Source organism: Dama dama, chromosome 8, assembly GCF_033118175.1.
Source record: "Dama dama isolate Ldn47 chromosome 8, ASM3311817v1, whole genome shotgun sequence".
NCBI classification, from domain to species: Eukaryota; Metazoa; Chordata; class Mammalia; order Artiodactyla; family Cervidae; genus Dama; species Dama dama.
The window spans coordinates 20272734-20297527 of record NC_083688.1 but is presented as its reverse complement, the minus strand read 5'-3'; the positions used below and the strand labels follow the sequence as shown (position 1 = coordinate 20297527).

The following is a 24794-nucleotide window of genomic DNA, read 5'->3' as shown; positions in this document are numbered from 1 at the left end:
TTTCTTGCTTTATAGGTAAAGAAGGATATCACAGCCAGGAGGGATTCCAGCCTTTCAAATGCAAATTTCTTAGTCCAGGAAACAATACTGGTTACTAGGCTGGCACCAACTGCAATCTAGGCAGCATATTAAAAAGCAGAGACATTACTTTACCAACAAAGGTCCATCTAGTCAAAGCTATGGTTTTTCCAGTAGTCATGTATGGATGTGAGAGTTGGACTGTGAAGAAAGCTGAATGCCAAAGAATTAATGCTATTGAACTGTGGTGTTGGAGAAGACTCTTGAGAGTTCCTTGGACTTCAAGGAGATCCAGCCAGTCAATCATAAAGGTAATCAGTCCTGAATATTCATTGGAAGGACTGAAGCTGAAGCTGAAACTCCAATAATTTGGCTACCTGATGTGAAGAACCGACTCATTTGAAAAGACCCTGATGCTGGGAAAGATTGAGGGCAGGAGGAGAAAGGGATGGCAGAGGATGAGATGGTTGGGTGGCATCACTGACACGAGTTTGAGTAAACTCCAGGAGTTGGTGATGGACAGGGAAGCCTGGTGTGCTGCAGTCCATGGGGTGGCAAAGAGTTGGACACGACTGAGTGACTGAACTGAACTGAACTGCTTCTCAGGTAAGCTCTGAGGAGCTGGGAGTTGGGGCGGACGTTAGAAAGTGCAGGAGGCAGCCATCAGCTACATCTGCAACCCATTAAGGAGAAGGAGGGCTTAAGGAAGAGAAAAGCAAAAAGCAGGATTTGGCCCCAGATAGATGAGAACACTCCTGAGAGCCCTTTGGACAGCAGGGAGATCAAACCAGTCAACCTTAAATCAACCCTGAATACTCATTGAAAAGACTGATGCTGAAGCTGAAGCTTCAACACTTTGGCCACCTGATGCCAACAGCCAACTCATTGGTAAAGACTCTGATGCTGGGAAAGATTGAGGGCAGGAGGAGAAGGGAATGACAGAGGATGAGATGGTTGGAATGGCATCACCGACACAACGGACATGAACGTGGGCAAATTCCAGAATATGGTGAGGGACAGGGAAGCTTAATGTGCTGCCATCTGACGGGTCGTGTAGAGTCTGACATGATTTGGCAACTGAACAGTGAACAGGTGAGATGCATATGGTTTTCCTTAATTAACAATAATCTTTTAATATTCAGATTACCTGCCCCTTGCTACAAAACTTCTATATAGCCCGATTCCTCCCCCAGCCTCCTGCAAAACAGTTCTCTTGGGGTCACCTGAGATGCTGTCTCCTGGGCTTGAAGTCCTCATGGATCCCATGCAATAAACCTAACTCAACTTTTAGGCCACATGTATTCTTTCAATTGACAGATATTATCTTATTTTTGGACTTTTAACTTGTATTAGAGATACATTTAAAAAATTTTGATCTTGTATTCAAAGACTGTGCTAAACTCATTTATTAATTCTAGTAGTGTTTGTATGTGTGTACCCCACTGTTTTTGTGGCCTGGAGAATATACTTTAAAAGAAGATAAACTCTGCTGTCACTAAGTTCAGAGGTCTATAGATACCTGTTAGGTTGATAGTGTTGTTCAAGGCTTCTATAGCCTTAGTGGTTTCCTGTCTAGTTGATCTACCCATTATTGACAGTGTGATATTAAATTATCAAGTTATTGTCTATTTCTACCTTCTCACCAATTTTTGCTTCATGTATTTAGGACTGTTTCAGGGGCATGTACCTTTCTAATTGTTACAGTTTCTTGATGTATTGACCATTTTATTATGAAATGTCTGTTTCTAGAAATACTTGTCTTAAAGTCATTTTGTCTGTCATTATTATTGCCACAGCAAATCTCTTATGGTTGCCATTTGCAGGGCCTATCACTCTTAAGTATTGTTGTTAGTCTTTTTGTCGTAATACATGATGCAATTTTGTACTTAAAGTTGTTCTTGTTTTAATTTTGAAGTTTCATAATAATTAAGCTATAAATTCTTTGGTGAGTTTCACACACCTTTCCCTACAGTGTTGGGTATAATAAATACTTGATCCATTAAAAGCAATCAGATAACAAACAAGTTCCTCTTTAAACAAAAGTATCCAGTTGTGTTGTTTGCTAATAGTGTTGTCATCTGATGCTTTGTCACCTTCAGTATAGATTTTGAAACCTGAGAATGACACTTACCTGCCCTCCTGCAAGTTCCAATCCTAGACTTATGAACTGTACAAAGGTGTATTCAAGAATCACATTTTAGGAACACTCATTTAAGTCAGATGGCTTAATCCTAGGCATTACTGCTCTCATGAAAAACTTTTATAAAGAAAACTGGGACTCCTCTGGTGGTCCAGTGGCTAAGACTTCATGCTCCCATTGCAGGGGGCCCAGGTCCAATACCTTGTCAGGGAACCAGGTCCCACATGTTGCAACTAAGACTTTGCATGCCACAACAAAGGTTGAAGACGCTGCAGGCTGCAACTAAGTCCCAGTACAGCCAAATAAATAAATATTAAAAAAAAAAAAAAAGCAACAGAAAATTGTCCAGACCATTACATCAGTTCAGTTCAGTTCAGTTGCTCAGTCGTGTCCGACTCTTTGCAACCCCATGAATCACAGCACGCCAGGCCTCCCTGTCGATCACCAACTGCCGGAGTTTACTCAAACTCATGCCCATCAAGCCGGTGATGCCATTCAGCCATCTCATCCTCTGTCATCCTCTTCTCCTCCTGCCCCCAATCCCTCCCAGCATCAGGGTCTTTTCCAATGAGTCAACTCTTTGCATCAGGTGGCCAAAGGATTGGAGCTTCAGCTTCAGCATCAGTCCTTCCAATGAACACCCAGGACTGATCTCCTTTAGGATGAACTGGTTGGATCTCCTTGCAGTCCAAGGGGACTCTCAAGAGTCTTCTCCAACACCACAGTTCAAAAGCATCAATTTTTCGGCGCTCAGCTTTCTTCACAGTCCAACTCTCACATCCATACGTGACCACTGGAAAAACCATAGCCTTGACCAGACAGACCTTTGTTGGCAAAGTAATGCAACTTTACTCTTCATGAGAACAGTATACTGTTCATGAGAACCCCATGAACAGTATGAGACCACTACATAGGTCCCTGATATTATTCATAATGTGCATAATACTGGTTATTCTCATAATTAAGATACAAGAGTACACTTGAACTTTAGGAATCATTATCTTACAAGGTAATTTATAATTGTATAACTTGTGCTAAATGACCTTTTCAAGTATTGATTCTTTGATATTTTGAAACCTTGCCTCAGAAAAAAGATCTTGCTGACTACAACATATGTTAATGTTAAAGCTATTACAATTATTATCCAAGTGATCTGTTTGTCAATTTAAATAGGGTCTGAGTTTGATACATGTTGATGTCAATGGGCTTAAAAAAATTTCTGTCTGCTCAATGAATCCTATAGGACAAAAAAATGGTCATTTTTAAAAAAGCTATACTTTTTCTGTACTCTTAAATGGCTATGAAATTGTTCACTGATAATACTTGGAATTGAATATAATTGCCTAAGTATACTTCTAACCCCCCTATATAATGACATTTTTATGAGATTATTGCATTGAGCCTCTTTAATTTGTGGCTTCCTTAAAATCACCTATGTATTTGATATGTTAGGAAAGGGACAATAAAAATTATGCAATTATTGAAAGGTGCAAACGGTGGTAGAGAATGGAAGCTAAGGATTAGTATTAACTAAATTGGCGCTCATGATCTTGGATCAGGAATAAAAGGGAACGTCTTCTTTTTGAGAAATTAGTTTTATTTTTTCTAAGGAAGTAAGGAGAAGGGGATGACAGAGGATGAGATGCTTGGATGGCATCACCCACTCAATGGACATGAATTTGAGCAAGCTCAGAGAGTTGGTGATGGACAGTGAAGCCTGGCGTCCTGCAGTCCATGGGGTTACAAAGAGTCGGACATGACTGAGCGACTGAACTGAACATAATTGATACAAAAATATTCCTACTGGCAATTCACCTCCACCCTTCAGCTGAATTTCTGTTTCGAGAAACACAGCTTCTCCTTGTCAGCCATACTTTCTGATCAGCATATTGTTTTCAGAAGAAAGGAATAACTTGCAAGGCTCAAGGAACATACTTGCAAGTTGCCAAGATTCTTCTTTATCACTTGAAAGTCTGTTATACACCCTGCACGTGAGCTAAATCTTCATTTAAATTCCAAACTCCAAAATAAACATTTCCATGAAGAATTCTTGCAATACATAATAACAAACGATAATCAAAACACTTCTGATTTAGGCAGTTTTTAAGTAGACTATCTAAACACAGCTGCTACAACTTCCAATAAATACAGGGCAGCATAGAACCACCCGCACTTGGTTGCTTCCTTGGAAAACACGTTATATTCCCCTTAGTTATCATATTACATGTAGTACAGCATTTAACTTAACCTGACTCCTACAACAGAACATAAAACTTGCTCCAGGGCAGAAATGGATCCATAATCAAAATAGCATCAAATGATACATTAACAAAAATTACTTAACACCTAAAGCCTCAAAATGGCAAATGAACTTCGAAATGTAGCCTCCAACAGAAGCTCTAGGGAGTGAAATGTATACCCACAATCTTGTTTTGCTAGCTTGCTTTGTAACCACGGGTTCCGCCCTGAGATAGGTGGTGAGCTAATCTTCGGTGTCTGATAACTCATGAACAGGTGTCTCTTCCGCCATCCAGTCCACGTGTGTTACTCCTCCACACAGTAGGTCCTGAGCCGGTGGGAGGACTTGGCCCGGAAGGGCAATTTCTCAGCCCCGATCGGGCCTACTCCATCCCACATCCAGGTACTCGAATGCAAGCCATTCACTTGCTTTACGCATGACGGGCTGCCAATAGTTACTTATGGCTGAAGGAATATTATTATCTAGGTGTCACTCAGAGCTTGGAAGACGAGTGGAAGGTACAAACCCTCCACACTCTGCTCGGCCGCAGCCTTTCCCTGTCGCGTCCTAGGAGCCTCCTCCAAGCCACCAACACCGCTCTCGGTCCAGCGGGGAAACCGGCGAGGAAGAACACGCACGTGCGCGCAACTGAGCATGCGCCGTGGCCGGCCTGTTGGGCGACGGCAGTAAGAGCGGCGTCGCAATATCAACCGCTCTCTCTCCCCGCCCCCAGGCCGCCGGGACCTGGAGCGTCCGGAATCCGGCGCTCGTGCGTGATGACGTACTTGCTCGCGAAGACGTGGGGACGCAGGCGGGCCGTAAGAGAGCGTGAGTTTCCGCGTCTGTTCGTCGCCTCGCTGGTAGTCCAGTTGGGGCCGCGGGCGCCGGCGGCTGTGGGGCTAGGGCTGCGGGCGGCTGTCTGCGCTTCTTTGAGGTCCGAGTTGGGGGCGCGTTTGGAGGCCCAGCCTCCGCATCCAGGGATCTCTAGCGGCTCGGAGAATGGGGAGTTTCCGGAACAACTCTATCCAGGGGTCTAAGCGTCTTCACCCTCCGTCTCTGCTTGAGGCTGATCGCACCGGGAAGGACGGGCAGAGGCGTTGAGAGGATGGGATCGTTGGTTTCGGGGAGAGGGGATGGTTAAAGGATCCCTTATGAAAGCGGGAAGTTTAAAGTGGTGTTGCATCAGCACTGGCTTGTGGTTTCAGTTTCTCTTGTAAAGAGTAACTCTTTCTCTGAACCAGTGTATGGCAAACACAATCCTAACCTGAGAAGTGATTAGGGGACAGGAAGTAAACTAAGTGTACACAACTCTTTTATGTCCGGGCCTTATAAACCTATTCAAAAACGGATCCTATGTGTTTATGTTTTTCTAAACCAAGCATAAGCTCTCTTGAAGACTCAGGGTTACCAGCACAATAAATTATTGCGTAGTCATGACTGAGTCATTGAGATGGGTAGGCCCTTTTGCAGTGACAGCTGGACTTTGCGGCTTTTTTTTTCCCCTCCCCTTTGGAATTGTTTCTTAAAAATCTGTCTGACGTCTCACATTTATATGACACACTTTTCTGGTTTTAATAACTTTTAATTAAATCTAAAACTTCTACTAATTTGCTGCTGGCGTGGCAAGGGTTGGGAAAACAAGTCATCTTAGAAGAATGCAGTGCGTTGCGTTCCTAAGTTGTCTCAGTATTACTGGCATCAACAACACCTGGGAACTTGTTGGAACTGCAAAGTGGAGAGTCTTACCCCAAACTCCATGAATCAGAAATCTGTTTTAAGAAGATTGCCAATTGATCCCAGTACACCTGGGTGCTACAGTTTGAGAAATGCTGGCGGGAGTGAAAAAGAGCAGCCAGCTGTTGTGGAGTCAGAATGGAATTTGAATCCAGGTGAAGCCTTTCCTAGGTTTAGGATCTTGGAGTAGTTACAGGTAACTTCATAGGGCTGTGGGTATTCTATGTGAAAATTCAGGAAAAATGTTTTAACTCAGGTGGGAAACGAGATGTTTTTAAGTAATTTGTTAGAATAAGATGTTAAGTAATTTGCCTAAAATAAGTACATAGATTGTGCTAGAAGGATTCTTCTTTGGTTTAGATATGAGTTGTAGTGCACGAATATTGTGCCTCTGCTGCTGCTTAGAGGGCAGTTTATGGATTCTCATTGTGTTGTATACAGTTGAGGTTGTCCAGTGTAGGATATTCAGTTAATACCTATGCTGTGGTGTTAAGAACCACATTGGTAATTGTGTTAAAGAGTAGTTTTTAATTCTTTGGCCTTTTGGTCTTTCCCATGTAATTGTACCTTCTTTTGACCCAGAATTTGGTAAAAAAGGTAAAGTAGATAACTGACCATAGACCAGCCTCAGCCTAAGAGTTGAGAAGTATTATAGAGCAGTGACTGGGAAACAAGAGGCAAGACTGAAGATGTTTTGGTCCTTATCTTTTTTTCCCACGTGTCATACAGCTCCACAATATTAGCAGAGAAGGCCTCATCCTATCCACTTATCTCTGTTTTCTGGAAGCATCACAGGAATTAAGTTAGATATGCCCTCTATCCACTGTTTTGACCAAACGTCAGTTGCAGTGTTTGCTTACAACTTTCTTCCCTTTTCAGGGCGTCAGTGTTGGGGGTATATAGAGAAATATTCAGGACTTGAAGCAGCTGCCCTAAAGCCTAGACTCACTGTGATGTTGAGAAGGGTGCCACTGAGACAACACGTCACTCTGATTAGTCCTCTTGCCCCTAACTTCGCACTGTGGTTCCTGGGTATTGTGGTGAGTTTTCAGATTAACAGGAGTCAGTGTAGATTTCAGCTCCTATAAGTAGTTTTGTTAATGTTGCTACTGAATTAACACTGTCCCACCATGAAGCATTCACTTTTCACAAAGACCCATTTTTCTTGTCCTCTGTGTCTGAGAGGCAGATCTCTGTGGTTGGGGTCAGGCAGACCCTGCTTTGAACCCCACCTCTGTTACGTACTGATCATGTCGAGTAGACAAGTTAATATCTTCCCAGTATTCATTTCCTCTCCTATAGAGTAGGAGTCATGGTATGGACTACCTTAGGACATTGGATAAAATAAAATCAAGTGCAAAACACGTCTGTTACGCTGAGAGGCTCAGTTAACTGGTAAACGTTGGACAAGGGAGAAAAGGTAGTGATCACGTCAAATCTAGCTTGATCTCATTCATTGCCTCATAATATTTTTATAAATGAGGTGATTCTGTTAATTACCTAACTGCACTGCTTTTTATTCTTTTCTAAAACAAAATGCTGAGGAGTCAAAGCTTTCATGCTATTACGTATGAGAGAAAGCAGACACTTGGAGAAAGTTAAAACTCAACCCAGTGGAAGAACACCGTTTTCAGGTCTATCACTGTAACAGAGCAACTTTCCTGAATTGTTTTGTGTGTTTACGGAAAGGACAATGTCAGGATCGAGGGTTAATATTTAAGTATCTTTAGTTAACAAGGATAGCTAGAGGAAGGGGCACTTGTCACAGCAGATGAGACTTCACTAAAGACATGCAGCAAAGAATAAGAAAACGCTGTCAGCTCCGAAATCATTATTTTTCAATATGGATGCTTAATGATAGCAAAGTGAAAAGTTTTGTGTTCCATTTTTTAAAATACCAAAAATCTCTTGTATTTTTGTGTATATTACATATGAATATGTGAGTACGGAAGGCGTCGTTACTAGGTCGTAATTTTGTTTACTTGGCAATGTATGATCATTAGGGAGTGGGGACCGATAATCCATACATTATACATGTATTTGTAAAAATTCTTTTAAAAGCCATTACAGAGATAGAAGTGCCTTAAAAAGATCACCTTTTGTGCTGCAGTTCCAGTCAGTCGTCTAAGCAGGGGACCTCAGATTTTTATAGAAGGGGAAACTGTTTAGCATCGTCTTGTAAAGCTCAGGAGCTGAGAGGCTTTGAGAGAGTTTGAAGGGCTTATCCTGAACCTCCTGCAGTGACCCTCCATGGAGGCTGAGTCAGAACGTGTGAAACCCCTCATCTTGGTGTGGAAATCCTCAGGAGATGAGCTGTACTGTACCCAAGAAGTCTGGGCACTGAGAATTCCTGAGTGGGATTCACAAACATGTTCTAAAAACAACTTCCAGGGTTTTCAGCGATGTCAAACATGCCACACATATGCTTTTCTTGCAGAGAAATGAGTGGCTATTAGAAAAGAAAAATCCAGGCTTCAACGTGATTTATACAAAAATAGGAATCTAGGCACATTTTTTGAGAAATCATCTGAGGTTTTTTTTTTTTGTTTTTAATCACTCTAAGCTTGTGACATCTGTTAGCACAGTTAAAACTATTTAATATTTTAACTGGCTGTTGTTTAGCGTTATAAGTGACTCAAGGAAAAAGAAACAAGGAGTCAGTGGAAATATATTACTTGTGTTTACTGTCCTTTGGTTTTCTGTTGTATGAAAACAGCTGGTTTGCATTTATATGGTAAAAGGTTTTTCTTAAAGAGTTAATTTCCAGTTAAGAGTGAGCTTTCATAAGAAAAATAATCTCAAATGCTAAGTGTTTGTTAGATTGTTATTAATATCAGTAGTAGTATTATCACATCGTCCTTTTTCACACATTGAGGAGGGTTTCCTGGTGACAGCTGGAGTGTGGGGGAGGGGGAGTCACTTTCAATCAACCAGCTGCTCTGTGCAGCATCATGATGGTGATATTTCAAAGCCCGTGGATAATTTTGGCCTTATTCAGAAGAGAAAATGTATCAAATTTCTGGGAAGCAATAGATAGTGTGCAAGAGCCCTTGGGGATCTAGCTGGTAGCCAGCTAACAATGTGTGCATTCAGGTTTGCATGTTGGTGTTATTTACCACCTCCTCTTTTGGACGTTGTTACATGGATATCATAATTATAAAGCAATAATGTCTAGTTCCGTGGGGGCAGAAGGCTCATTACTTTATGGAGAGGAAGGGAGAATGGAAAACAAACTTTGGGGATGTGCTGTGTGCTTTTACATGACAGGCTATTGCATTTCTTCTTCCTGATGACGCCAGAAAGTAAGTGGAATTTTCATCATCCGTGGATAAAGAAAGTGAAGCTCTGCAGGATTGATTATGTGGTTTGCCCAAAGCCACATACTAGTAAGCGTATAGATTTGACTCCAAATCTGGCTTTAGCCCCAGGAATGTTGTTACTACACCAATGGTTGTTTCCCGATGGTGTTCAGTTGCTTATGCATTTTTTGAATCCAAAGTCACAATCTCAGGATAGTTATATGAATGAAATTTAGATATAGATGACAATGACTTCAGTTTTATATAAATAATATATAAGGATGTGTGTGTTTCCCTTGAACAAAGTCTCTTGGGCAACACTGTGAAAGAAATTTTGCTACCTTTTTTTATGTTACAAATATCAGACATTTGCAGTGATGGATATTGTAATGAATCAGTTGTGATGCTGAATTTGAGCAGATGTAACAATAAACATTTTGCCTGATGCCCAGGAAGTAGAAGTTCCTTCACAGCAGAGTCTTCAGGTCTTTCTTTTTCTAAGGAATGTTCATTTTGTATTAATAAGGGACCTTTTTGCTTTCTAAACATTCACCCTGTAGCTGTTACATCCACCAAATGATGACTTAAAATTTCATCCATTTCTTTTTGAGGAATGGCTCCACTGCTTTGACTCTGGGTGTCCTGGTCATTTCATCTCCCTCCTTGTTGCCCACAAGATAATACTTGTTCCACTACTTTCTTTCTTTCTTTCCTCCCGCACCCCGTAAAGTGTAAGTTGCTCAATTGTGTCCGACTCTTTGCGACTCTGTGGATTGGGGAGTGTAGCCTGCCAGGCTCCTTTGTCCATGGGATTTCCCAGGTAAGAATACTGGAGTGGGTAGCCACTTTCTTCTCCAGGGGATCTTCCCAAACCAGGGATTGAACTGGGGTCTCCTACATTGCAGGCAGATTCTTTACGGAGCCATAGAAAAGTCCACATCCCATACTGAATTTTAAAACTTACCTTTGCTGTTTTCCAAACACTCAATGCATCTTTATTTGCAGACCTGTTACTGTTCTTTATCACATCCTAAATGTTGCTGTTTGTCTGCTTCTCTCTCAAGACTATGGTTGTCTCTAAGGACAGTGCTTGTCTTTTGGTAGATGCTCAGATATTTCTTAAATGATGGAATATAGATGAAGGTATATTGACTTACATGCTTAGTGCTTTTATTGCTGTAGTTTCGCATTCATTGGTTTTCTTCTCTGGGTTCGCGATTAGAGAAATGTGGATATGTAGATCTGTTAATGAAGTGCATTATGGTGGAAAGGAGGGTTAAACCTTTGCACAGAAAAGCATGCAGGAGATACCTCTGTGTTCCTTCCTGAAGGCTGTGAAATTGAAGTCTCTTACCCAACTTTGTCCTTTTTTCCTCCCCCTCTCTCTTCCTCCTCTCCTTCCTCCCTCCTTTCCTCCCATGGATCTGAATAATTCATTGTCCTAAAGTTCTAGCCAGAAGTTCCTGTCAACTGCTAACATTTCATTAGGTGTGTAGACTAGTCTTACTTCCAGTGCAGAACAAAGGGGGTACATCACTTCAGTAATTAGAAGTTTTCCTGAAAGAGCATCAATTTTGTATAAGTAGAAGACACATTTAAGATAATCAGGTCTTCCTTTTGAAAGAACATTCTTCATGTAGTGTCCAAATTTATGCACCAAGTGTGTGGCATTGAGAGGGCTTTGTCTGGCGTACGCAGAAGCTGCTCTTGTGCTCACCTCCTCAGCTCTGTGCACGCCTCTTCGGGAGTAGCTTGTGTGTGGCCGACCTTTGGGATGCTGCTTATATACCCTACAAGTTGCGGTTCTCTTGTCAGCTAGAGTGTTATATGGACTCAATAAAAAATGAGAGTTGGTGATGCTTGAAAGATACCAGGATCTGCTGCTCGCCCTTGGCAAACGCCCTAAGATCTGGGTAGTGTTCTTCAACTGTGAAAACAGACGTTAACTAAATTACCTTGATAACTTGTTCAAGAAAGTAAAAGTTGCTAAGTCATGTCTGACTCTTAGTGACCCCATGGACTATACAGTCCATGGAATTCTCCATGCCAGAATATTGGAGAGGGTAGCCATTCTCTTTCCCAGGGGATCTTTCCAACCCCTGGGTCAAACCCAGGTCTCCCACATTGCAGGTAGATTCTTTACCAGCTGAGCCACAGGGGAAGCCCAACTTATTCAAGAACAGGAGATTTAATGGAAATGTATGAATAAGCTCAGGAAATCTACAGAAAAGCCAAAACCACAGGACAGCAGCCAGGTGAGCTCTCGAGGCTTGAGTAGACTTGGGTAGATCTGGAAAATTCTTTAATGTTCTGAATATCAGATCCAGAAGCTGTTAGTATCTCTGCACAAGTTTTAGATTCCAGGAAGAGAGCTGTTATTCCAGTTTTGGTCAGCGTCACCCTCGAATCCATGTAGGAAACGCACCTTGATTTGTGGTCCTTCTAGGACCACATCCAATGGAAGGGAGAGCCATCTCTCACCTGTTAACTGAAAGAATGAAATTAATGCTGGCCAGGCAGCAAAGCAAAACAAAAAACCCAGGCTGTCCCCACCACCTGGTAATTAGCCAACGTCCTGTGTGCTTGAGGAACATGAACATCTTTGATGTCTGGCGTGCCATTCCCCTCTTGACTTGTTCCTGTGCTAGGAGGATTTCAGTTCCATAAATAATTCACTAACAGTTCTTACATGCCTTAGTTTAAATGGGGTTATGGCTCTCACCTTTTCATTGACTTTAGGTAAACAAAGAAATCTGGTGTGGAGTGAGTGTGAGTGTAGAATTGCTTAAATCCTCTCGAAGGGAGTGACGGTGGACTTGCTGGCATTGCTGCTCCCTGAGCACCTCCTGGTTTAAGGACCATGTCTGAAGGGCTGTCAGTCGGAGGACTTTAATGAGCCCTCATTACACTAAAACTTGTAGTCTGTGAGAGAAGGAACTGGCTTATGATTGATACTGGAAATCATAAGTGATGATGGATCAGAATTGGAGTTGGCACTAATTCACCTCACGATGGAGCACAAGTCAAGATTATATACAAAATCCAGTATTTCATTTTTCATGTATAAAGATCATCTAATCAAGAGTATTGCACTCTAAAAAGGGGGGGAGAATTAAATTTTTGCCATCTGACTTTTTTTTTTTAATCCTAAAATGGAGGCTCACTATATTCTCAAATGTAATGATTAAGATCATCTTGATGAAAACTCTGTTTTGAGATTTTATTGTTAAATTTATTTTAGTTAATTTTTGGGGGGGGGGTTTGTTGTGCCTTCCACATACCCCATCATGTTGTTTTTTAAAAAAGTGCATAATTGTATCACACAATATGGTTTAAAAATGTAGGATCATAGATAGCCCAGAAAAAGGCTATTTGGTTACTAAGTTATAAAATCAAGCTTTTTAGAGTTTTTAATCTTAAACCTTATTTTATGTGTTTATATGCATTAAAAACCATATCACTTTCCAATTTATGATTTATATATATATATATAAAATCTCATTTGAGCTTCACAGTCCCAAATGTGGCTACATTATCTCCTTGTACTGGTGAGAAACCAGCAGTTAGTAACTTTCCTATAAAGTCACATGGCTGGCATATTTTGGAGCTTTTACCAAAGACCATGCCCTTAACTACTGTCCTGTACTGCATATGTTAATATTACTAGTCCTGTATGTCATTTTGACAAAAAGCACCGTGATGTTTCCTTAGCCAGGGTCTGTCTGTTTCTACCCCCGCCCCTTCCCCTTTCGCTGACAACTTCTTTGTCTGCGGAAACTGTTCGAACGTGTTGTGCTATCCATCATCTTGTGCATCTGTTTGCTGTGGATGTAGCAGCCGCTCCTGTATTGCAGCAGTGTGCCCTGTGAAGACTTGTCCTTTATGTCTTAGAGCAGCCTGACAGCCTCTCGTGTTGAATTCAGCAAGGTTGCTTTTCGTCTAACAAAGCTGAATGTTGGCTTTCTAGGTGAAAAATAATTAAATGCTTTTAAAGATGTATTTGATTAACAGGAAGCAGATCTGTGTAAATTAATGATAGCCGTAATGATGTCGTAGCCTTGTCTTTTGTTATTAACCAGGTAATTGACCAGAAGTGTGGAAGCTTACTTCACCGACAGCGGTTTGACCTTGCATGCTGTCCAGTAGTGAAACATGCACAGGGCGTGTAAATGCAGTCGGCTCATTGAGCTGCGTGTGTTGTCAGAACTTCTGATCTTGGGTTCTTACTTTCATGCTTCTTTACTTCTTTGCTGAAATTGTTGCCCTCGAATATTGTACTGATATCTCTTACTAAAAGCATCTGGCCAGACACAAATGTTTTGTATCATTGAATAATTGTAATCGAACATGAAACCTTGACACTCCTAGGACATAACAGTCAAGTAAACAAATGCCAAAATTAAATGAGTCTTGGTTTTAAATTCCATGTGAAGGAAGGTGAAACAGCTTTTGGTAGAGAAGACTTAAGGGGGAAAAAATGGGTGTACTTGGTAGGTTGAAAGAGAATTTATCCCCTCTTATTCTAACTTGTCCAAGAAAGTTCAGAGTATATGGTGTTTAAATATTTGAGTGATGAGAGCCTCTAACCTGGGTAGTTTGGGTTACAGAGTGGAATGATAGAAATAAAACACAGAGTGGATGTGGGATAACATTGGCTAAAGAACAGCGATTCCTGAAAACAGACTGTCCTCCTTCCCACACACTTTAGACTTGAGGAATAGAAGTGACAGAGGCATCCCCCAAACCACCAGACTATGAAATCATGCAGTAAAAACCAGAGAGCTTATGGTGCAAAGGGTGCTAGGAGCAAAATGCGCAAAAACTTTATCAGTGGTACCTTTAAAAAAAAGATAGGAACCTAACGGTAGCATGGTTTTACACTCCTTAAATGATAAATACAGAAGTACATAAGAAATACGGCACTTTACCTTCCCAGAATTCTAAACTTTGCTGTCAGAAGTGGATGTCAGAAAGACTGAAGCTCGTGAATTGCTGTCAGGTGGTGGAGGAAGGATCATCTGGATGTGTGAGTCGTAGCTGGAGACGTAGAGGGGCGTAACTCATTAAATACGCAGTGAACTTTAGGCCGCTGGTGGGTGTTCAAGGTGTGCAAATGTGTACGTTTTATGAAATTCTGTGCGGCTTGCTTTAGCGGAGTTTAGCTTCCTGCATTCACCTAGGACTTCCTGCTGATGAAACCGCAAATCCGATGCAGACTTTGTATTCAAGTTGTTCCCTGATATATAAATATTAATTTCATTTGGACAAATCTGCTTGTTACAAAATGAGCAGTACAGCAGAGCTGAGCAGCCTAATGCATTTAAACTTCGCTAAGCGTGTTTTGGGCTCCTGCGGTGGCACAGTGGTGAAGAATCTGCCTGCCAGTGCGGGAGATGTGGGTCCAATCCCTTTGTCGGGAAGATCCCTTGGAGGAAGAAATAACTGACTGCAGTATTCTTGCCTGGGAAATCCCATAGATAGAGGAGCCTGGCGGGCTACAGCCCATGGGGTTGCAAGGAGTTGGACACGACTGAGTGACTAACACATATGCTAACAGCACAAATACCTTTCCTCCTTTTGTCTGCTTTTTCAAAGTCCGATGCAGGTGAGGAATCCTCCCTAAGGTATTCTCTGAATTGAATTGACGTATCACTTTTTTATATTGGCACATATTTGTACATTTATATTGGTACAAATTTGTACATTTGCCCATTTCCAGAAAGTGTCAGTTTTAGAAATGACTTAAGACAGAAGTTGGTAGTAAAGGGGGAAAAGAGCAACCAAATGACTGAGTAGCTCTCAGCAGAAGAGAGCACAGGCACTTCTTAGGTGAAATTAAGCCTTTTCTAGCTCTGGTAGGATTTTGCACAGGGAAGGAGAAGTCTGAACAGTGTTTTATGACAATGTGAAAATGATTCCTCCGCAGCAGTCCCTCGGGTGAGTGAGACCTATGTCAGGGCCTCAAATAACATGAAGGTGCATTTCTGCAGAAGTCCTTCAAAGGCAGCGTGATATGATCCGACCAGGCAGTATTTGGAGATTTGGCAAAGAAATTTGCCCTGGAAACTCAAAGCCCTTTTCCTTTGCCTTGTCACTTCTCTAAAAATGTATCGTTCTTTTGTTAAGATTCTATATACACCCAAGTTCGAACCATCTGTTGAGTTACTCATCACTGGGTACTTTCTTATGTATCGTGATCACCCTGAGTAAAATAAGAGGAAAGATTGGGTAAAGGTTACCCTTTCCTCCCAAAGAGGCTGTTGTATAGAAATTTTTACACTTCATGAGTATTACCTAAATATTTGTTGACTGTGAAAAGAAGATACCCCTTCCAGGGTGAAACACAGGGCTAAGAGTTGGAAAAGTGTCATTTAAAAGTTTAATGTTGTTCAGTCACTAAATCAGACTCTGTGACTTCATGAGCTGCAACACGCTAGGCTTCACTGTCCTTCACTATCTCCTGGAGTTTGCTTAAGCCCACATCCATTGAGTCAGTGATACTATCTTATCCTCTTCTGCCCTCCTCTCCTCTTGCCTTCAGTCTCTCCCGGCATCAGGGTCTTTTCCATTGAGTCAGCTCTTCGCAACAGGGGGCCAAAGTATTGGAGCTTCAGCTTCAGCGTCAGTCCTTCCAATGAATGTTCAGGGTTGATTTCCTTTAGGATGGACTGGTTTGATCTCCTTGGTGTCCACATAAAAGGTAGAAAAGATGTTTGCCTCTCTGTGGTTTAGATTAAGCCTTAGTTTGCAGGATTGGGCCTGAGGGTGAAAGAATGCTGGGCAGGGCACCCTTCACATCCCCCTACTTCATGCCCTTCTTTCCAGAGTCCTTGTTAGGTCGAGCCCTGGTCCTGGTGGGAGAAAAGTCAGCGAAGGAGCAGGGGCTTTTGTTCCTCAGCTTCTCTATGTGTATAGAGTATATTCCAAAATGAGAAAAGTGACATTTGGATTACTGTTACTGTTTTGTTTCTTAACTTGGTTTTAGAAACAGATTTTGTTGTTGTTGTTTTTTAAGCTATGACAATGATAATTACCAAAAGAAGTTGGGTATTTGAACGTTACTTTGTACCTCAAGTTACTTTGTGTCAAGAAACAGTTATATTTGGTGGAGTAAAAGCTCTGTGTTCTGAAATTTTCTACATTTGAAATATTTCAAAGTGCATACATATTTTGGTGTGTGATGAAAGTCACCAACTGCACTTTCTTAGCAAAGACAAATCTTTATGCTCGAATAGTGTCCTCCTTAATTCTTTTGGTGGTTGAAGTGTCATTTCTCTTATCAAAATACAGTAGGAGTGACTTCCTATTTCAGCTCTGATGTGTAAAGAGCTTGCAGGTGATTACCCCAGTATTCACAACAAGAAGAACCCTGAACAAACTGAAAATCAGTGACTTTTTCTTAGATCTGTCAGAATTGAGGTTACAGGGCAAACTGTCACCCCCCAGATCATTTTGAGAATTGCAGCCAAGCTTGTGCTCACAGTAGAAGTACCTTTGTTCTTGTTGTTGAGTTGCCCAGTCGTGTCCAACTCTGTGCAACCCCATGGATTGCAGCACGCCAGGTCCCCCTGGCCCTCACCATCTCCCAAAGTTGGCCCAAGTTCATGTTCATTGCATCAGTGATGCCATCCAGCCATCTCGTCCTCTGATGCCCACTTCTCCTCATCTGCAATGCAGGAGACCCGAGTTCGATCCCTGGGTTGGGAAGATCCCCTGGAGGTGGGAATGACTGCCCACTCGGGTATTCTTGCTTGGAGAATTCATGTAGTATGGCTTTTAGTGGGCTGCCCCGGTAGCTCAGATGGTGGAAGTTCCATACCTAGTGATGAGTGGCTCAAGAGTTGGTTAGAACTTGGGCTTATACAACATCCTAGCCAAAGAACAATACATCTCTTTGAGAAGCAACAAGGCAAAGGAAAAGGGCTTTGAGTTTCTAGGGCAGCAAACGGTAGGAAGGCAAAAGGGTCAGGGAACTAATGGAAGATTAGGGCTAGTTGATGAGGTTTGCCATGCAGATTTTTTTTGGAGCCAATTTTAAGGTTGTGTCTGGTGATTAACTTTTGTCCTGCCTGGTAGAGGGGGAGTGGTAGGCATATTTATGTCCGGCTTTTAAGCAGACTGGGGAAGCAGAGAGCTCTAGTTGTATCTGCTTGTTCTTAATTATATTCAGCTCAAGATAATCCTTATGCCAAGTGGCCTATTTGGGGGTGCGCCGCTCCTGCCCTCCAGCCTTCCTTGGACCACGGCCACTGAACAGTATAGTAAGTCACTGAAACGCTTACACGGTAGTTCTGACAAACTGCTAGAGAACAAGAATAGGCTATCTTAAGAGTCAGCAACTCACAACTTTCATGCAGACAGACCTGACTCACAACTTCCTTTTAAGAACAAGGACTCTGGAGCCAGATTATCTTGATTAAAATCCCCTACTCATCTGTAAAATGAAATAATACCTGCCACATAAAGTTTAGAGGATTGAACGGGATATGTAGGATGACAAAACTAAGACGACTTAGTGGTGAGTTTGATGTCCTTTGTTCATAGAGTGGGGGGACAGGGTGCCTCCCAAGCAGTGGAGCCTTATTCCTGGGGAATCTGGGGCCAGGGCGAGTTTTACGAGGGTTTCCCAGGTGGCATAATGGTAAAGAATCTGCCTGCCAATGCAGGGGACGCAGGAGATGTGGGTTTGATCTCTGGGTCAGGAAGATCCCCTGGAATAAGAAATGGCAACCCACTCCAGTATCATTGCCTGGAAAATTCCATGGTCAGAGGAGACTGGCGGGCTACAGTCTGTGAAGTCACTAAGCATTGGACCTGACTGAGCCCACACACATGTACGCACATGGGTTTTACAGAAAGTTAGAAGACGTAAGGAAGAAATGGCATGGTTGGCTAGGAGGTAGAAGGTGGTTTCCTTTTGAGGCCAGCAGGACCTGTTTTTCAAAAGAGTAAGGTGACCTGACTAAAGCTGATCTGGAGGATTGTGCTTGGCGTTAGGTTTCCTGGGCAGCGAGGCTGTTCCCATAAAAGCAGGCTGACTTGGGTTTAGATTTGTGGCATGAGCCAGACCTTTGGGACAGCCTTCATTTTGTGGGTCTTGATGTATGAATTAACTTTGTCAGGCAATAGTGCATGTGTAAAGCTTGAGAACAGTGCTGCCAAGGATGAACTCGTACTATATAAGAGTGTAACTTTAGTCAAAGTTTTGACTTTTGTGTTTGACCCGTGTTGAGGAAAACTTAAACCCAAAACCCAGTAACAAATGTGTATCTCTGTTTAAGTCATTAAAACACAAGCTGAGATTGAATGTGTTTACTGTGTGCTTGACATCATTCTAAGCACTTGGTGTTTTAGGTCACTGAATCCTTGCAGGAATTCTAGGATCAGGTTTGTTGTTGTTCAGTCATCCAGTTGTGTCCAACTCTTCACAACCCCCTGGACCACAGCATGCCAGGCCTCCCTGTTCCTCACCATCTCTGGAAGTTTGCCCAAGTTCATGTCCATTGCATCAGTAGTACCATCCAGCCATCTCATCCTCTGACACCCTCTTTTCCTCCTGCCTTCAGTCTTTTCCCAGCATCAGGGTCTTTTCTAATGAGTCAGCTCTTCGCATCAGGTGACCAAAATACTGGAGCTTCAGCCTCATCATCAGTCCTTCCAATGAATATTTAGGATTCATTTAAGATTGACTGGTTTGATCTCCCTGCTGTCCAAGAGACTTGGACAGGATCAAGTTTAGCTATTATTATTCCATTTTCATAGCAGGAAACAGGGGCTTAGGTTAAGTGACTTGAACAACTTCACACAGCTCTTAAGGCTAAAGCCAGTCACTGGGATCAGTTTAGACTCCAGAATATGTGCTCTCAAACCCCAAGGTATCCTGAAAACACAGTGTGGTAGAGATGATAAAAAGCCTCTGGTGACATCCTGTTGGCACAGGTTGTTTGTGCCTATGGAAGGCATTGTGGGAGATTTCGTGAATGCTGAGATGGCTGAGAAATCTGACACTAAGGATGCCACTCAGGAGTGGGGCTCTGAAGGTTGGGGCAGAATTGAACGGGTTGGGAGGGGTGGCAGGGAGTGTGTCTCACCTCAGGGCGTGATGCCACATCCCTGTGCCCTGTGTATCCTCTGACAGACTCCCAGCCTCCAGTACCTGTGGTTCTTTACCCGAGTGTTTTCTGTGGCCCCTGACACCCACCGTTCCTGCTCTGACAAGCCACCAGTGACAGGGAGTTAAGGCAGAGTCCTAGCCCTTGGCATTAACACTGGGGCACATCTGTACCAGCTCCCAGAGCTCCCAGTGAGATAAAGCCCGGCACCCACAGTGATAGCTCACTTGACGATACATCCATTTCAGTGGGTCTCATTATTGCTATGAGCAATACCTACCTTAAACTGGGTGGCCCTACCTTAGCTCTTTGGTGAGATCTTATTTTTCATAAAAGCAAACCCTTGGCTAAATGGAAATATTTAAACTTTCACCCTTTTAATCACTTTTTCTCATTTATTACTACCTAAAATAGTTCTCATTGAATTTTATGCCATATAAGGAGAGATTGAACTAAAAATGAAACATTGTTTTAGCCTTTTTTTTTTTTTTTAACCTACAAGAATTCTCTTAAACTTGAGTTTACCACCAATAAGCAGTTATGTGAAAGCAAAGTAGCTGACATCTTGTTTCAGGGTTTCTATTGAGTTAAAAAAAAAGATGGACTGTGTACCAGAAGTTTGAGCTGTTTCCTGGTCTGCCTCTAGATCACAACCTAAAATTCCAAAAGATTTTTATTTAATCCTATATAGTCATTCCAGGAATTTGTTATGTGCTGTGGAAATGTGCTGCTGACAAGTGCTCAGTCGTGTCCGACTCTTTGCAACCCCATGGACTGTGGCCCTCCAGGCTCCTCTGTCCATGGGATTTCCCAGGCAAGAATACTGCAGTGGGTTGCCATTTCCTTCTCCAGGGGATCTCCCCAAGCCAGGGATTGAACCCAGGTCTCCTGCATCTCCTGTGTTGGCAGATGGATTCTTTGCCACTAGCACTACCTGGGAAACCTGTGGAAATGTGGACATTTACTTTTTGAGTGATGGACAGGCAGGTCCATGGAAGTCTCTCAAAAGCGTAGACAGTAGTGGCAAGGGTTGCGTTTGTGAGAGGCAGAAGGTTGAAGGGCTTGCCAGATTAACAAGCACTGTCTGGTGTAATGAGCTGGTTTTGAGTTCCGGTAGTCAGGTTTAAGAGCCTTTTAAATGAGAAAGAGTCTTTAAATGAGAAAGAAATGGGATTTCTCTCTCTGAAGCTTTCTCACCAAAACTGCTGAAAGGATTTCCATTAAATTGGGCAGTTATGTTCAGAATACTCAGACTTGAAAGCTATGGGATGTATGTAAAATTCACTTTGGTGACCTCTGGTGGTGAGAGAGCCCCACAGAACTGCCCATCTGTGGAGATGGCCATAATTATTTAGCACCTTGGACAGAGGAATTTAACATTTTTCGCCAGAAAGTCTCAAGGGCAGGAGCTTCACTGCGCTCCTTCTCATCTGGGCAGCTCTACAGAGCAGGCTTCAGAATGACTCGCAGGACAGTAAAGTGACTGTTTTTTGTTTTTCCTCAAGTGCTGGATAGACCAGCTGGTGGATAACATGGAACTAAGTTTGTCTTCCCCAGATTGTGAGAATTAAGTGAAATGAAGCAAGTATACTATTTTGTAAACTATAAATAGCTGCATAAATATTAGTTATTATTGAGAACACTATACAAATATTATAGGACTGAAGTATAAGCTAAAATGCTTGAAGTTGATCTGATGATTATTTTATATCAGCTAATACTTACAAAGTCCTTACTATGTTTCAGGCCTTGTCCTATGTGTTTTACATATACTCACTCATCAGCTACTCTATGAGGTAGGTCTTAGTATTCTTTAGTATCTATTTTATAAGGGCTTCCCTAGTGGCTCAGAGTTTAAAACGTCTGCCTCCAATGCAGGAGACCCGGGTTCGATCCCTGGGTTGGGAAGATCCCCTGGAGAAGGAAATGGCAACCCACTCCAGTATTCTTGCCTGGAGAATCCCATGGATGGAGGAGCCTGCTAGGCTACAATCCACAGGGTCGCAAAGAGTCGGACATGACTGAGCGACTTCACTTCACTTCCCTGGTGACTCAGTAGTAAATCCGAGTGCCAATGCAGGAGACATGGGTTTGATCCCTGGGTTGAGAAGATCCCTTGGAGAAGGAAATGTCAACCCACTCCAGTATTCTTGCCTGGGAAATCCAGTGGAAAGATCCTGGCAGGCTACAGTCCATGGGATCACAAGGAGTTGGTCACATTAACAAGTTCATACAGATGATGACAAGGTCATAGAATTCCAAACAGTTGAGCCGGCATTTGAACTCAAGCCATTAAGCTTCAGAGTCTACTGTTAACTATGATACTATTCAGTCTTATTACAGTGATGATGTAGAGAAAGCTGATCTAGGTAAGAAAACATGATGACATTGGATTTTAAGCAAATTGAGTCAGGCATAACCAAGTAAGATTGGGGGAGGAGCATCAGGTGATAAAGGTCTGACCTTTGGTTGGGTCTGTCACCACATAACATGTGACATTATTAATGGCTGCTTACTTGTCTGGAACATTCTTTAAGTTCTGTGTCATTTTAGTGATCTTAAATCCTAACTCCCCGGAGATCATCTATTTTGTCTTCTACATGGATGGCATTGATATTAGTACTTAGGATGGCCTTGTAAAAGATAGCTGGACCTAGTTCCGTAAGGTATGGAAAATTTTGTATTTGTTTTCACTTGGAGAGAGGAGCTCTCATGTGTTAAAAGCTAGGTGTCGTGTGTTTAAGCTAGGTCTGGTACCTGAAAATCAGAAAGATTTAGCCCATTGGTATCTGAGAGAGAGTTTAATGGTTGTCTCAAGCTGGGTAAGAGTTTCTTACATAGTTATGAAGATGAAGTGTATGAGATTGGAGAACCATTGTGTACATGGGGATGTCAGCAGTCTTCAAAAGGGGAAAGGGTTCTCAATTCCCAGTTTCTTTTGAACCAGAGTGCAAGCTGTAGATATTTCCATGAACAGACACTGGAGTCTAATTACTGTCACGATATTCATAAAGACTAGATTTCCATTACCTTCTTCCTATAATTTGATTCCGGTTTTCATTGTTTATTTACAAAGTCGGTTTTCGTTCAATCGTCCTCATTTCTTTGTATCTCTCTGCCTCTAATGTGAAATAAGAAAACAGAATCCTATGCCGATGCTCTTTGATTTTTATCATTAACGTAGCTCATGAAGTCATGTAACAGATTTTGATGGCCAGAAAAAATCTGTTGTTTATGTCATTAAATGTTGATGGTACTCTGTCACAGCTTCCATACCGGATCCCCGGAGCTCCCCATTGACTCATCAACTTAGGTAGATGATGCATTCTGGTCAGTTGAACACTGTGCAGTGGTGTGAAGCCAGACCATCTGCTATTACATTTAATGTTTTAAGTACTAAGTTTTAAAAGTATAATTCCTATGTTACTGATATATCTATGTATGTTGTATTTAACAACTGTATCACATTTTAAGCTATGTAAGCTTTTTGAAATGCATTCATATATTTGAAAAGGGGAATAAATTACTTCACAAGTGTTTGGTTCATAAATTCTTGTTTTCCACTAAATGCAAATACATATTATACTGAAGCATTTTCTTATTTTCAAAAGTATCTTGAAAATCTGCACTTTGTAGTTGGGTTTTCTTGGAGCTGATACCTTTAGGAAAAATAAAATTATGCTAAGGTATATCAGGAAGAAGAACAGGTTGTATTATTATTGTCCTGAACCAAAGCATTCTCATCTATTGGCTGTATAGTAACAGGTGGTAAAAGCAGCCTCTTATGTTTGGATTAGAAAAACCATGTATGAAAGGTTGCTGAGAGTTATGGTGGCAATGAGAAGAAATGATCCATTTCAGTTGATTCTTAGAGAAAATAGACTATGCTGGCAGTGAGAAAAAATGCATCTAATTGTTTTGTGAACTCACTTGGGCGAATATCCAAGTCAGTGTGGTATTTATGATGCTCTAATTTGTTGTTCAGCTCTTGTAATTTCAAAAGTGGAGGATGTTTTTATGTTTAACATATCCAATCTGCTATTTCCATAGTTTTTTTTTGCTTTATTTGAATCGATAAATCATACTGACCCTCTGCATCTTTTAAAAAAAGATTTTACAGTGTATAGAGTTGAATGTCTTGGCCCCAGTTTGGCCCCTGCTACTGAAGTACATTCTCCTTCACTTTTAGCACATCACATCACAGGGGAAGAGATGGATGGTAGTGCTAAAATTCTGGCAGTTTAACCAGGATGACTTTGTGGTTCCATCTTTTTTTCATCATCTTTCTTTTTTTTCTGAGGCATTTGTTAAACTCTTCCTTGAAGGGGGTGTGGGAGGGAGGTTGAGGGAAGGGAAATGTTTATCTGTATGGTTACGTGTACCACTGAACATGCATATTTATATATATATATATTTTTTGAACATGTATATTTATATTTTAAGCAATAAAAATTTAAGCATTTGCTCAACATCATTAGTCGCTAGAGAAATGCAAGTCAGTACTGCTTCACACCCACTTAGGATGGCTATAATAAATAAGATGGATAAAAACAAGTGCTGTTGAGTATGTATAAGTATGGAAAAGTTGGAACCCCTTACACTGATGGAGAAATATTGCCGGGAGAAATATCAATAACCTCAGATGTGCAGGTGACACCACCCTTATGGCAGAAAGTGAAGAACTAAAGGGCCTCTTGATGAAAGTGAAAGAGGAGAGTGAAAAAGTTGGCTTAAAGCTCAACATCAGAAAGCTAAGATCATGGCATCCAGTCCCATCACTTCATGGCAAATAGATGAGGAAACAGTGGAAGCAGTGGCTGACTATTTTTGGGGGCTCCAAAATCACTGCAAATGGTGATTGCAGCCATGAAATTAAAAGATGCTTGCTCCTTGGAAGGAAAGTTATGACCAACCTAGACAGCATATTAAAAAGCAGAGACATCACTTTGTCAACAGAGGTCCGTCTAGTCAAGGCTGTGGTTTTTCCAGTAGCCATGTATGGATGTGAGAGTTGGACTGTGAAGCAAACTGAGCACCGAAAAATTGATGCTTTTGAACTGTGGTGTTGGAGAAGACTCTTGAGAGTCCCTTGGACTGCAAGGAGATCCAACCAGTCCATCCTAAAGGAGATCAGTCCTGGGTGTTCATTGGAAGGACTGCTGTTTAAGCTGAAACTGCAATACTTTGGCCACCTAATGCAAAGAGCTGACTCATTTGAAAAGACCCTGATGCTGGGAAAGATTGCAGGCAGG

The 24794-nt window shown here is 41.8% G+C and overlaps 1 protein-coding gene across 3 annotated transcripts in view; it reads left to right on the top strand.

Moving 5' to 3' along the window:
• Positions 1–5078: 5078 nt before the first annotated feature.
• Positions 5079–24794, top strand: part of RHBDD1 (rhomboid domain containing 1) — a 174058-nt gene continuing 154342 nt past the window's right edge. For all 3 annotated transcript variants that reach the window (XM_061148616.1, XM_061148613.1, XM_061148615.1), the window contains exon 1: positions 5079–5225. The gene's annotated coding sequence lies outside the window, so the exon portion shown is untranslated. The remainder of the gene's footprint in view (positions 5226–24794) is intronic.